General features: G+C 39.1%; 1 protein-coding gene across 7 annotated transcripts in view; it reads right to left on the reverse strand.

The window, feature by feature from the left end:
- Positions 1-15,984, reverse strand: part of SOX5 (SRY-box transcription factor 5) — a 1,013,293-nt gene that overhangs the window by 849,566 nt on the left and 147,743 nt on the right. For all 7 annotated transcript variants that reach the window (XM_045466143.1, XM_045466144.1, XM_045466148.1 and 4 more), the window contains exon 2: positions 14,932-15,013. The gene's annotated coding sequence lies outside the window, so the exon portion shown is untranslated. The remainder of the gene's footprint in view (positions 1-14,931; positions 15,014-15,984) is intronic.

A 15,984-nucleotide genomic window follows, 5' to 3' on the forward strand; every position in this document is an offset into this window, starting at 1 on the left:
TGGACTACAATAGTCTCCCCACTGATATCTGTTTCCACTTTTGCCCCCCTCTAGTCTACTCTCCACACAGTAGTGAGTAAGCTCTTAAAACTGTGTATCTGACCAAGTCACTCGCTCACTTACAACCAGCCTCCATCTCACTCAGAATTGAGTCCAACTGACCTGACCCTCTTTCCTTCCCAATGTCATTCCCTTGATGCTCCTTCCCACCCCCACCACCTGCTTCAGCTACACAGGCTTTCTTGCTGTTCGTGAAACTTAACAAGCTCAGTGTCTCTTCTGGCTCTTTACCTCTGCCACTTCCTCTCCCTAAAGTTTCCCCACAGAAATTTCCATGGCTTGTCATAACTCAGGACTCAGGTGTCATCTCCTCAGAGAACTTTGCCTGGCCTCTTTATCTAACATGGCGCTTCCAACTCTACTCCTTACTCTACTTCATCTCCTTCTTCATTCATTTGGTTTATCACTATCTTGAAGTATTTTCATTTTATGTTCTTTTTTTTTTTTATTTTTTTTTTCAACGTTTTATTTTATTTTTGGGACAGAGAGAGACAGAGCATGAACGGGGGAGGGGCAGAGAGAGAGGGAGACACAGAATCGGAAACAGGCTCCAGGCTCTGAGCCATCAGCCCAGAGCCCGACGCAGGGCTCAAACTCACGGACCGCGAGATCGTGACCTGGCTGAAGTCGGACGCTTAACCGACTGCGCCACCCAGGCGTCCCTCATTTTATGTTCTTATTTCTGTCTTCACCCCTAGAATCTAAGCACTTTCAGTGCAGGGGCTTTTTCTGCCTTGTTCATCCAATATATTTCTGGCCATCTATAATAACAACCTACACATAGTGAGCACTCAAAAAAAATTTTTTTAAATAAATTGAATGAAAACCCCCAGGGAACAAACATAATACTATAAATTCTGATCTTGGTGGAAACAGGGAGAAATACAGAAGAGTGAGGACTGCTTTGGCAAGTCTTCCAGTCACACTGTGCTTTAGGACCCCCACATGAGAACACAGTCTTCATTCATGAATTACATCAATCAACAGACCAACAGGTCCAGTCTGAATCTGCTGATATCAGAGGACTGCAGCATATGAGAGCCTTCAATCTCAAGTGTGGGGCAGGAGTATTTTTTTCCCTATCTCAACCACCACTCTCCCGATTATAATAAATGAATAAAGTAGATTGAAGTTAAGGAAAAATAAAGCAAAATTAGAAGCTGGCAAAAAGCAAACCTACTGCCTGGGGCAGCCTGGGGCTGATGGATGATGACAGCTAGCAGACAAATCCTGTTCCCCATTCTAAATTCTGTCTACTACACAAATTAGCAAGCTCATCAATATCTGCACGGCATTTACCTTCTGCAGCAACAGCTGCTGCAAAATCACGAAGCTGACTTTTTGGGTTGTGGTCCTGCCGATGGGATGCAATTACAGGCCAATCGGGGTCCAAGATAACAGAATGACAACCCAGTATTACAGGAAAGGGTTTTGCAAGGGCTTGGAGGAAGACCAAGGGTCACCTGTATTGAATCTATCACTTGCCCCCAACTCCTCAATAACTAGATGTCTGAATGAGGAGATGTAAGTTAGTAATTAACCTGTGCTACCATTTAACCATGTAAAACTTAAAAACATTACGTCACTAAGCAGAAATTTGTAAGATATATAATCTCATATCTGGATTCTGCTTTAAACCTGGTTCTTTTTAATTATGGTTCTTTTTGGGGTGCCTGGGTGGCTGTGTTGGTTAAGCATCTGACTTCTGCTCAGGTCATGATCTCAGAGACTGGAGCCTGCTTCAGATTCTGTGTCTCCCTCTCTCTGTCCCCCCGCACCCTGTCCATACTCTGTCTCCGTCTCTCTCAAAAATAAAAGTTAATTTTTTTTTTTAATTATGGTTCTTTTCATGAAAACTTGTACTCAGTGTAGAAACTATATTTAAAATCGCAAAACCCTGGGGGGCACCTGGGTGGCTCAGTCGGGTGAGCCTCTGACTTCAGCCCAGGTCATGATCTCTTGGTTCATGAGTTCCAGCCACATGACGAGCTCTGTGCTAACAGCTCGGAGGCCTGAAGCCTGCTTTGGATTCTGTGTCTCCCTCTCTCTCCACCCCTCCCCACTCATGCTCTCTCTCTCTCTCTCTCTGAGATAAATAAACATTAAAAAAATTTTTTTTAAATCTCAAAACTCTTCCATCCTTTAAAAAATTATGACACAATACAATCTTATATTTTAGCATGAGAGAAGAAATTTGCCCCTCATCTTCAGAGAAGGGAGAAGAGATAAGACCAAATACAAGAAATACAATATATCTTTCCCTAAAAGTTTAAAATGAAATAGCAAAGAGGAAAGAGACTTTATGATTGATTTTACAAGGAATGGTTTATATGCACCTTTATGATGATAAGAATGGCAAAATATTCTTAAAACATCCTGCACTGGGAAAACAAAACTATGAGTGGCTTAGTTAATGATACACAGTAACAGTGTTGCCGAACTGAGACCCTGACCAGTACTGATTAGGGGAAAGGTGATTAAAAGAAAATAGAAGACAGACTAGAGGGCCTGGGTCTATTTCAGGCATTTTCTCATTAAAGCCCTGAGATTTTTCAAAGTGGGTATCACTTATAACAAGAGAAACTTGTCTCTCTGTCTGTCTACGGCTAGCCATGCCTCTTCAGACTAAGAGGCCACACAGCAGTAGAGACATCCCAAGAGAAGGCAAGCTATCCTCACCTGAGAAAGAAAAAGAAAAGGTCATCAAGAACCTTATTGCAGCTGAGAGAAGCCAAGACACAGGATCCACTTACTCCTTGCCTTCAGCAAACTCTACTGATTTCAATAATCAGTGTGCAGGCTGCCTCCCAAGCTTAATGTGTGCAGGGACCCCGCTCCCTCCGGCATTGCTATTCCCAGCTGATATTTGTTGACAGTTGAAGATCTGGCTACTACTGGACATAGATGTCAAGATCCTTGTCGTTTGAAGAGATCTCACAGGGCAGGGGTAGTCACTCCTGCCTCTCCTCTGCTCTAAAGCATCTGGTACCTCTCTTAGTAAGGCATTTACCAACTCATACAATTGATATGTATACAAGTGCTAGGATCCCCATCAGGTTGTGAGAAAACGTATATTTCCTTTGGAGTCACCTCTAGAATACCACCTAAAAGAGTTACTCAATGCTCAATAAGTAGTGAGCTAAAGGGTGTGCTTCTACTCACATTGCCCTTAGTTAAAAATGAAGATGAAAACACAGGAGAAGGGCAACAATAAAACAGTATTTTTATTTTTTCACAATGGTGGTATTCTTGTTGGCTCTCTACAGAAATCTAAACTTCTTTTTTTTTTTTTTTTTTTAAGTATGATACATGTTTTCTCTAGATGGTGAGCCTCAGGAGACCAGAGACAATTTGTTCTCCCTAATATAATGCTTAATAATCTTGTAGATTCTCAATAAATGCCTGTTGATTAATGAGCATTCTACTAAAGCCAGCTAGATATTGATGATTCTCCCATTTTTCTTCCCGTCACTCATTATACCTTTCCTAAAAAGGAAACTTGTTTTAAATGATCAGTCCCTTTCTTCTTCAGTGAAGAAGACCTTTATGGAAAATATACCACCACAGGGGTGGGGTCTGTCGGGGCATTCACTCAGGCATAGAGCCTGGAGGATGAGAACAGATAACACAGAACTGTATTTAAAAGAAAAAAAAAAAAAAATCCTGCCATTGCCTCCGGTCTTTGGAGCCCAGAAGCCAGGAATCAGTGCCCGGGGTCAGCCTCCACAAGGCTCAATTAAAGAAGATTTTAAGAGAAGAGCCATTTTAGAAATGAGAGTATTACTGTTGACTTGAAGGAAGTAGCAATAACAGAGAAAAGAGAAAAAAAAAAGGCTCTTTCTCTTTCCATATTGCTCTCTGATTCACTGTGTGACTTCAGACGTATCTGTAAGTTCTCTGTGCCCTACTTTCCTTACCTATGAAGCTAGGGGAAAAACCATGAAGTTCCATTAACTGTCAATAATTTGAATAGGATTAAGTTATATATTTTTACATTTTGTAATGTATTTTGACATTTTGTGACCCTTCTAAAATTCCCAGAAGACGGCTGCATGGTAAAAGTGATTAATACTATAGCATCCTTTTTGTGGAAATAAACCATCAATAATGCATTTTCAGGATTGCTATCTTCCTCATTATCTATTCTAGGGTGCTAGAAATAAGTAACTTGTGTTATTTTGTGGACTCTGACAGGCTGGTGCCTTGTCACACTCTTGCTTCTAATCTTCCAGAACTCTCGAGCTGAAAACCACTTTCAAACAGGGATTTCCTGGGTACTGCTAACACTGACATCAAAGCCTTCAGTTCAAGGGTCACATCTTCTCTCCCACTCCCCTGACGTCTCTGTCTGGCCTGAACTCACTGAACGAAATGCCCTCTTTATCTCGAAGAAGTGCAGGCTGCTATGAGAAGGAGTCTGGGGAGGGAGGTTATTGGTTGCAATTGTTTGAAAGATTCTAATAATTGCAGCTAGGGATCCATCCTCTCGTGTCACATAAGTTGGAAAATGGGTCAGACATAATGCATTTGGTTAAGTGTCTAAACTGAAAAGGTGCTATTTTATTTTAAATGGCATAGTCTTTACAAAGGCTAAGGTTACTGGTGCAACGCTCTCTCATTTTAAAACGTATCAGGGACATGCCCTCTGAGGGTCATGCTTTCATTTGCTGATGTTAATTCTCAGCTGCCTGCTTCTCGTCCTTCATTGTACCCTGTGTCTTAGCTGGGCACGCTCCTGATTCCCTGCTATATCCAGACGGTCCATGTAAATAGTGTTTATGTTAAGGAAGTCATGTTCAGTGTGACTGGAGCACACAGAAACTGATGTTGTTGTCACTTTAGATTAAGCTCTTATTTTAGTAAGGGAGGCAATTGGAGCAGGCAGCTGAGTGGCCGAATGAAATATTCAGCTCATTTCATTTAGAGCTGCCCGGTTTCCATTGTTCATGCTGGCAAGGCTGGTTAACTCTGTTGGTGCCGGCACAGCAACAGCCCCCACTTGCTCATGCACCCACACTCAGGCTTCCTCCAGCTAACATATTTTAGTCAGCCATCAACACACATAGAGAAGTAACCAGGTGAGGGGCGCCTGGGTGGCTCAGTCGGTTAAGCGTCCGACTTCGGCTCAGGTCATGGTCTCACAGTTTGTCGATTCAAGCCCTGCATCGGGCTCTGTGCTGACAGCTTGGAGCCTGGAGCCTGCTTTGGAGTCTGTGTCCCCCTCTCTCTGTCTGTCCCTGTCCCACTCATGATCTGCCTCTCAAAAATAAATAAACGTTAAAAAAAATGTTAAAAAAATTAACACGTAACCAGGTGAACTATGCAGGCACAGTCACCCCTGGGTGCATCTTTGTGACCTCTTATCCATTTATACGCCCCAAGTGGCTGGTTTAAAAAGGAGTGTCTATATAAGCATAGACTATGTCTGAATCTCCAGGTACAACTGGAAGATAAGATGCTTAAAACAGTGTTTTTGTGTTAAAGTGAAAAATGTGTTTACCAAAGGAAGATGATGGGCTTAATTCCTTGAAACGTTGTAAGTACTGCCTGTAACAAGGAGTTGTTTAAAACACAAGTAGATACTATCATTCCAAAAATGCACTGGTTACATAAATTTTTGCTGGGAACTTATTATTTGGAAAAAGTTTTACAGATAGTACCTCAGTAGCACTTTGCTACTTTCCTGGGAGTGTCATTGACTATGTCCCCGCCACTTTTGGAAATTTGAGGAACCTGTTCTGAGACTCTCCTACCATTCTGTTATAACCCAACTTGGGTTCAGTCTTCAGAAGACTACTGAAGCTTTTTCTCTCTCTCTCCCTTTTTCTTTCTGTTTCTCTCCCTCCTTCTTTCTCCTTCCTTTAAAAAAGAAAAAAAAGGGGCGCCTGGGTGGCTCGGTCGGTTAAGCGTCCGACTTCGGCTCAGGTCATGATCTCGCGGTCCGTGAGTTCGAGCCCCACGTCGGGCTCTGTGCTGATAGCTCAGAGCCTGGAGCCTGTTTCGGATTCTGTGTCTCCCTCTCTCTCTGCCCCTCCCCTGTTCATGCTCTGTCTCTCCCTGTCTCAAAAATAAATAAACGTTAAAAAAAAAAAATTTTTTTTTAAAGAAAAAAAAAAAAGTTGAGCCAGAAAAGGTGACTGAAGGAAATGATTAAATATTGTTTCCATATATCAAAATTCTTGGTTAAATGAAGACCTTTTAATAGTTTTCACCCATAAGAAAATGTCTGGTAGAATGAATCATTTCATCAGCTCAAGATCTTGAGAAAGTAGAAATTCTTCTTAGCTACCGCTTACTCATATTACTTAATGTCTATATAAGGTGCCAGTCATCACTGAACAATAATAACAAATTGTTACTACGGAGATGCATTCAACTCTAAATACAAAAATAAGTGACAAGTATATACTAGGATCTATGCCTTCATGGTATCTAAATATTTAATAAGTATTTATTATGTAGATCCAGGTTTTGTGGGGCCACAAAGCTTATGCAATTTTAGAAAGAGAATACAAATTAAAATGTTTAGTTTAATATGAAAGTAAACATCCACGGGCGCCTGGGTGGCTCAGTTGGTTAAGCATCCGACTTCAGCTCAGGTCATGATCTCATGGTTCATGAGTTCGAGCCCCGCAACGGGCTCTGTGCTGACAGCTCGGAGCCTGGAGCCTGCTTCGCAATCTGTGACTCCCCCTCTCTCTCTGTCCCCTCCCCAGCTCAGGGTCTGTCTCTCAAAAAATAAATAAATGTTAAAAAAAAATTTTAGGGGCGCCTGGGTGGCTCAGTCGGTTAAGCGGCTGACTTCGGCTCAGGTCATGATCTCGCGGCCCGTGAGTTCGAGCCCCGCGTCGGGCTCTGTGCTGACGGCTCAGAGCCTGGAGCCTGTTTCAGATTCTGTGTCTCCCTCTCTCTGACCCTCCCCCATTCATGCTCTGTCTCTCTCTGTCTCAAAAATAAATAAATGTTAATTTTTTACTTAAAAAAATTTTTTTTAAAAACAAGTAAACATCCACAATGCAAAAATCCCAACAAACTACTATTTTAAAATGCTGAGAAATATGAAAAAAAAATCACAAAATCTAGAATAAAACAGAATATTCATATCAATTAGGTCCCTGACTACAGTTCTCTGATGCTTTTTCCCCCTACAGTTGTTGGCTGCTTATTCCACCTCTTTGTAAATATCATTTTCCATACAGAAAATATAAAGGTAATCCATTCTTGTATCTAGTATGTTGAATCAAAATTTGTTTTCAACTATACATAAGTGGAATTCAGAAAACATGCAATTGCACACACACAGTGGTTCTTGCTGCCTGTATCACTGCTATAAGTTTGTGCCCTAAAAATACAGATATTCGAGAAATTCTATTTGTGTAATATCCATCAAAAATTGAAAAAAATATACAATGTGTTAAGAACAGTATAAACTGGGGCGCCTGGGTGGCGCAGTCGGTTAAGCGTCCGACTTCAGCCAGGTCACGATCTCGCGGTCTGTGAGTTCGAGCCCCGCGTCAGGCTCTGGGCTGATGGCTCAGAGCCTGGAGCCTGTTTCCGATTCTGTGTCTCCCTCTCTCTCTGCCCCTCCCCCGTTCATTCTCTGTCTCTCTCTGTCCCCCCAAAAAAATAAATAAACGTTGAAAAAAAAAATTAAAAAAAAAAAAAAAAAAAAAAGAACAGTATAAACTGCATCAGTCATTAAATTCCTAACAGGAAGAACTTCTATTGTGACTGGGCATTGATACAAACCATATCCTCGGTTTATAATATGATACATCTAATAACAAGAAGCGTTTTTCCACAGAGTAGCTTCTGGCTCTGTATGTTCCAAACCTAGTCTCACCCTTCCATCCGCACGCATAGGACAATGTGGCCTCTGGCTTCTGGGCTCCAATGTGGCCTCTGTGTGTCAAATATTCTAGTCAAATGTTCCAAGGTGGAACATCATCAAATAGCTTCATGATACATGGAAGTGTTTGCAAACAACACAACTATATTACACTTAATTTAAAATAACTGTATCCCCACTTTGATTCCTCCTTCAGTAGACCCTCCTCCAGACCAAAACAAAGCCATGGCCTCTCCAATTTCACCACAAAACAGAAAAGGAATGGAGGGAGGTTAAAGTTGGAAGCACTGGTCACAAATGATTGCGGTTAAAATAGCTTGCTTTGCAAATTTTACAAAATGTAGGTTCATGTGTACACACTGCCTCCAACTTCTCCTCAAACCTACAGCAGAACTCCAGAATGAAGGACTCTGGAGCTTTGTTTTGTCTCCGATGAAATAATTTACTCCTTTCCTGGATGAAAAAAAATGTTGTTTTTTTTAAATAACATCAGGTATTTGTCAATAATTTTGAGTATAAATATCTATTAAAATAATTTTATTTTAAGACACAGTAAATCCAACTGGTATTTAACAATAATTGGAGAATTCAGTGAAAATTTTTAAAAAATGGTATCTACAGAAAATTTTGTTCTTGGAATTATAAAACTATTAGGTACCAATTTTCTGAAAAAAAAATCACAAAGACCTTCTGCATCTAAAGCAGAAACAAAATGTGGAATTAATTTTTTTAAGATGGCCACATATTTCAGCAGCTAAAACACAAGATAATAGTTGAGAAGAGCATGCTCAGTTAGCCACTGGTGGGAAGACTGTGGAAAGATGAATTTGGAAACTTGCTTTCCTAAGAGCCTATGAAAATAAATAAGAGAAGGAAATAATTCCAAAATTTAATTTTGATGGTTTTTCTCCTGTGCTCTCAGAAACACAAATTGCAGTCTTATAACAAATTATCAGTAAAAAATACAGACCCCTTTACTCATTGTGTAAATAGGTATAGCATAGTTCTCCATTAAACAAAATATTAAATCAAAATATTTGATTTTATGAACTATTAATGTAAGAAAATATTTCTGTATTTTGAAGAAATCAAGTTTCATTCATTTGAAGTATCTTTTTTTTAATTTTTTTAACGTTTTATTTATTTTTGAGAGAGGGAGAGACAGAGCATGAACAGGGGAGGGTCAGAAAGAGGGAGACACAGAATCTGAAACAGGCTCCAGGCTCTGAGCCGTCAGCACAGAGCCCGATGCGGGGCTCAAACTCACGGACCGCGAGATCATGACCTGAGCCGAAGTTGGCTGCTTAACCAACTGAGCCACCCAGGCGCCCCCATTTGAAGTATCTTTAAAGATCATTAGAAAGATACCCATTCTTTGTGCCCATATTGACTAAAAAAGATAAAATAAACTTTCAATCCAATTGTCAGCTCCTAAGAAATCTAGTCTATAATTCAGCATATTCGTGAAAATAGCTGAACTTCCCTAAGTTTGAAAAGAATTCCCAAACCATTCATTGAGAGTTTAAAGGAAAAATTGGTCTTAGACTTGGGAATCAAATTCCAGTTGAGACTCTGGAGATAAATGGCCCATCTCTGAAGTGGGTTAAATGACCTGCTTATTTTCATATCTTTCCATTTCATTTCTTTTCTTCCTTCCTCCTTCTTTTCTTTCTTAAAACCAGAGGAACTGGGTAGCCTTGCCACAAAAACCATTAGCAAATGAAATGTAAATTATAAAAAGTATTTCAAGATATCAAGTTTGTGAAAGAGGGTCAGAAAAGAATGAAACATTTTGGAAAGTTGCTGAGGAACAGCAAAGCTAAAACCAAAGCAGAAACCCCCAAAAGTTAGCAAAAACAGACAATAAAGAACAGGACCAATTATAGCCAAATCAAAGTCAACAAGGAGCATTCAAACTCATTCCAGTACCTATACCACCAGATCAAATTTGGACCTGTCAAATCTAGTTTCCTGTTTCACTTCTCTGGTAACCTAAATAGACCAAATGCTTCATTGTCATAGTGTTGCTACCCCATGTATATCCCCATTTCTATTGGTAATGCAGAATAAATCCATCCACACCCTATACACATATAACAAACACACACGTATGCACACATTTTGAGGAGTGTTTTCCAAGGTGTAGATCTGCCAAAACGTGCAAATAAAGTATGTAACAGAACTGAAACTTATTACCAAACATTTTAACAAAGCCTAATGGAAAAATGACCTATAAATGTCACTGCCTAAAACAGAGGTCGGCACAGTATGGTCTATAGTCTAAATCTAGCTCTCCACCTGTGAAATGAGATGATTTAATGAATGAACATTTATAATCAATTAAATGATTGAGAACATTAACTTTGAGCTACAATTATGAAATGTCTCCCCCTCAAAATAATTCAATATTTTCTCATTATTAGACTTCTATTATAAAAAAAATCCTTAATTATTATTATATATTTAACTATGTCAATAAATTTTGTGGAATTTTTTTCTTCTCTTAAAGTACTTACATAATATCCTCAAATTTGCCCTCTCATCGACAATACCTAAAATATTTACTATCTAGTACTTACCAGAAAAAATTTGCCAATACCCGGTTTAAAACAATCTGATCTATAAAACTGTTCTACCCCACTTATTTCTAAATTTTATAATATATGTATGTGTGTATATATGTATGCATTTAGAGTGTATAACGTAACGACTCACATAAAAGATTTATAACTACCTCCTAATGCTTCCTAAATCACTACCAGGAAAAGGCTACAATAACTACCCCCTGAAAATAGATTCCCATGCAGAGCTAACAATAATGGATGACATCTATCTCACCTCAGAATAAAATTGAAAGTAGGTACTAATTTTACCAAATAATTTAGTTTGAAAAAATTAAAATTATAATACCCAGTGCTAGTGGGGGCGTAAACAAGAAAACCCATTTCCACATTAACTGAAGCAGTGTTAAATGGCACAATCTATCTGAAAAGCAATTTGGTAATAGATAACAAAATCCATTGAAAATACTTTGACACAGGTAAATACCCTTTTTGTAAATCCAAAAATATGAAACATACACACACATAAAGATTTTCAATACCCAGTTACTTATGATTGTAACCTGCCCCTACCATTCACCAAGTATTAGAAGAAAACTTGGCACTATCTTTCCTTCATACCAACAGTCGACAGTTCCTCCCCCTTAGTCTTCCACATCCTTTGCTTCTTCATCTCTGCCTTGGTTTAAGAACCTGCCACTCATTTCTCTTCTTGGGGCTGGATCTACCAAGTGAGGCCTAAGCTTATACAATTTGAAAATGACAGAAAAGACGGTAAAAATTGTGAATACAAAATCTGCATCACCGATGCCATCCAACAGTAAGAGAATTTTAAGAGAAGCATAACACAGGGTAGTAATATAGAAAGAAAATACGACTAAATGAAGTTAAAAACACACTTGTTACAAATTTCACAGAAACATATGACCATGAGAACATATTTTAGAGTTCCTACCCATGCTAGAGTCCCATGCAAGCCAAGAGTTTTTAAATTTAAGCTTTATTTCAGCTTCTTGCTATATCTGGCTCCTTACCAAACCCTCAGTTCCTAAGGTTAGTAATTTCTAAGCCATCTATCCAATCTCATTGCCGAAGATTAATTTTTCTAAAATGAAATTCTAAACACATTCCTTCACTACCTGAAAAACTTTCTTGCCAACAGTATACCTGGCACAAATCCCTCCATGAGATCACCTCCACCTACTTCTCCAACCTCATTCTCTGTTGTTCCAGACATGCTGCATTATTTACAGTTCCTCGTAATGTTATTTCAATCCTCCCATACCTTAGCAGATGCTCTTTCCTCTAACAAAAATATATTTTCTTCTCTTTTCCAGCTAACAGATTTCTGCTCCTGGTTTTCTATCCCAGCTTACCTGTTAAAGGTTTCCCAGACCTGACGACAGAATTGATAGCAAGCTTGTTGGCTAACTCTTCTCTAGTACTGCACTTACCACCCGTGATCAGGGCTCATTCACTGTGTGTTTCCCCTGATACATTAAAAGCTCATTCAGGGCTGAGACCTTGTCCTAGCCATCGTTCCCCAGGTGCCTGCATTAAGTACTCAGTAATCCTCAACTGAACAAATGAATGAAAAAACAGGAGAAGCAAGTATGCCAAAAGGTTATTTTTGTTGCTTCTGCTTATTGATATTTTAGCAGTTTTTTTACCCTTGTTTTAAAATACTTTTGTTATGTGGCTCTATTTGTTTTATACTGGGAAATCTAATTTATAATAAAATATTTCTTTGAGACTTACTCTAAGTTTCATTATATCTGCTATCTAATTCTCTTAAAACTCTGCACACCTGTGCCAGGCTTATTTCTACGGCCAACAGTCTACTTTACTTGAAATCATATTTAGATCCCTGTACACAATTAGCTAAATAAATATCATTAGTGCAGCTTCATTAAAGTGTATTTTCTTAAATATTTCTCAGTGCACATATTTCTCAGTAAGTGAGCATCTATTAGAGTTTTGGCAAGAAAAATCTTATAATGGACTTATTTCTGTAGGTATATATTTCAAGCGCTGACTGGAAGGAATAATAATTTTTTGCCATCTGGAATAAAACAGGGACGAATACTACAAGACTCAAATTATGTTCAGATGCATGAAGCCACGTTTCCGAATCACCATTATAATTCCTATCTCCCACCTAGGATGCACTAAAGAATTGTTTTTAAAAGGAAAATATCCAAAATAATCTGATAATTCCCCTAAATATAATCCTCATTGAAGCTGAATATATTTTATCCTTTTTTAGTAAAGCTATCATTATCATTATCCAGTAACTGCCTGCAGAGACTTTACAGCAAACATTTTACCCTTTTTCTTGTGTATGATTTAAATATGTTGTTTTATTACATATTGTTTAAATATGCTCTACGTGAAGCAGCCCACATACACACAGCATATTTAGATATGAATACAGGTTAAAAGCACCAAACTGCAAACCACAGGCCATAGGAATAATATCCCCAAATAAGAGCTGATACCCTTTTAGTAGCTTCAGAGCCATTTGATTCCCCTATCACCTAAACACTTAGTTCAGGTATAAGTTCATTTTCCAGCTTATGGTGCAATGGCTTTATATTGGACCTCTCCGCAAACATGTTCCTGTTTCTTCTTTGTTTAAGGCATGTTATTCTGAGTTCATGTGATGATACACCTTATAGATAAATATAAGCTTTTATTCCTGGATAGATCCATGCCTCAACCAGGCTGGTTTGGTTGTTTAAAGAAAAGACTGTATTCTCATTACACAAGCCTGCATGCAAGATCCATCTGAGATCAAGTGTAGTACAGCAGGAAGAACACCAGCTTTAGAGTTACACAGCTATGGAATCCCTGCAAAAGCATTTCAAGGTCTGTGTGATACGGAGGTCATTGGGCCTCTTTGAACCCTAGTGCTATGGGTTCAGTTGTGCCCCACACACACCCTCCTCAAATTTATACGTTGAAGTCCTAACTCCCAGTGCATCAGAAGGTGACATTTGAAAATAAGGTCATTGCTATAATTAGCTAAGTTAAGATGGGGTCATAAGTGTGGGCCCTAACCCAATATGCTGGTGTCCTTATTAAAAAGAAAAAAAAAAAAAAAGAAGCAAATTTGGACAGAGAAAGACACTTCTAGAGGAAAGATGATGTGAAGAGACGGGGAGAAGATGCCATCTATAAGCCAAGGAGAGGGAATAGATCCTTCCCTCACAGCCCTCATAAAGAACCAACATTGCCAACACCTTGATTTTGGACTTTGAGCCTCCAGAATTGCGACACAATAACAACAACAGAAAATCGTGGTTTAAGCCACCCCTCTGTGGCACTTTGTTATGGCAGCTCCAGCCGACTAATATACCTGGTTTCCTCAAATGTCAAATCCTTAATGTAAAGGATGTAGTGCCATTATAAAGATTAAAAACCACATTAGAGGTATTCAAAAGAGGGTAGGATATATGTTTTTTTATCATTTGAGATATAATATTTGAAGTGTTTAATTTCATATCCTTGAATCTTGTTTATCTCCCCATTCAGGCAGTCAAGTTGCCATACTCTGCACTCATAGAATTGGAAAATTATTGTCAGAGCAGGGGAGCATGGGGTAGGAGAGAGTGTCCATTATTGGTTTTTGAGTTTCAAAAGCCTAAGATACCCTGGGAAATTGAAATGATTCCCATGCATAGAAAAGAGACCTAGAAGAGACTCTCCTATGTATTAATAAAGCTTAGAGCAGATTTAGATCCCTTTTGGTAAAAAAATAATAATAATAAGGTGGTCAATATATACATAGACATTAGTGGATCCAGGTCAATTTAGGGGTGGGTAATTGCACCTTTACCCTCCTCCCACCACCTCAACTCATCCTGAATGAGAGGCCTCAGAATGACAGGCCTTTGGTTCAGGAGATTCAATTGAGTTGCCTCCATTAAATAGATATAAAATTCCAAAGTAAAAGGCCAGATCAAAAATCAAGATTTTAAAAGAAAATCATGAGACTGGTTGGATGGCTCTAAAGCCAACAAGATAATGTAAAGGATCAAAAGAACAGAGATTAGGAGAAGCTTTATGAAGAGCTTCTTGGATGGAGCTGCTACTCTATGGTAAGTCCCACCTCCCCCCAAGTAAGAGGGATGGAAGGTGCTTCTTTTTGTCTCTCAATCATTTAGAGAGGCTTCAAAGGAACAAGTTAGACAGCCTGAATGCATACCCTGGAGTTTGGGAAACCCAATGGACTGCTGACTGATTCTCCCCTTGAAAATCCAGAGGACAAGAGAGTCAGGCTAGGAGAAGTTCTGGAATCTGAGAAGCATCTGCACCCCTCCTATCCACAGAGGTTCATAAGATCCATGCTTTCATCAAGGAGGTGTGGGCCACATATGAGAGAAATGAAAAAAACATTTAGAAAGAATTTTTTTAAAACGTTACGCATCCTACACGCTTATTGGGTAGAGAGAGACATACCTGCCACATAAGGGTAAGCTTGTCCAAGACTTCTAAGGATCCTCTGGAAGTGTGTCTTTACACCACAGACTGGTTAAAAAGCCTAGAAAAGAATTAGAGTTAAGTCATTTAGAGGAAGATTCACTGTGTAAGGAGGCCAACTCTCACATCTTAGCTGTTGGGGAAATACCAGTAGATTGTGATAAGCTGAGCAAGACAGAATACAAAACATTTACTACTATAGAACCCATAAATTCAACCTAGACATCAGCAGAAGGAAAAAAAAAAAGTTAAGAAATTAGAAATCAGCTTCTTCAGTTTGTTTTTTAAATCAAATGCTCCAAATTCCATAACACAGAAAAGTGAAGGAATACAAAGGAATTTAAGGTTCCCATCCTACAAATGTGAAATTTTTTAAAGTACCAAATATGTTTTTACTGAGAAGAAATCCAAATAAGGGAATAGATTGTGACAGGAGTGCTACTTTAGAGAGAGTATTACACATAGACCAGGATAAAGTAAGCAAATCAGAAGGAGGCGCTTTCCCAAAAGATGGAATAGCAAGTACAAAGGCCCTGTGGTGACAGCATGCTAAGCATGTCCAGGGATAGAAAAAGGCCACTGCGGTTGCAGCATGATTAGGTAAGAGAGAGAGAAGCAGAACATGAGTGAGTTTGGAAAGGACAAAGGAAAGGCTTTGGATTTTGATCTAGGAGCTGGTAGAGAGCTATCCTTTCCTTAATTTTTTTTTTTTTTTAGTTTTGAGAGAGAAAGAGCACTCCAGAGTAGGGGAGAGGGGCAGAGGGAGGGAGAGAAAGAATCCTAAGTAGGCTCCACACTCAGGGCAAAGTCCAACCGTGGGGCTTAATCCCACGACCCTGGGATCATAACCTGAGCAGTAATCAAGAGTCAGGTACTCAACTGACCAAACCACGCAGGCGCCTTAAGCTGTCTGAGTAAAACAATTTAGTTTGAGATCATTAATGCTGTAAGAAACAGAGATTCCTATACTCTTTGCTTCATTTCCCTCAGTGGTAACATCTTGCAAAACTACAGTACAATATCAGATCCAAG

The sequence above is a fragment of the Leopardus geoffroyi genome, chromosome B4 (assembly GCF_018350155.1).
Source record: "Leopardus geoffroyi isolate Oge1 chromosome B4, O.geoffroyi_Oge1_pat1.0, whole genome shotgun sequence".
Taxonomy (NCBI): Eukaryota; Metazoa; Chordata; class Mammalia; order Carnivora; family Felidae; genus Leopardus; species Leopardus geoffroyi.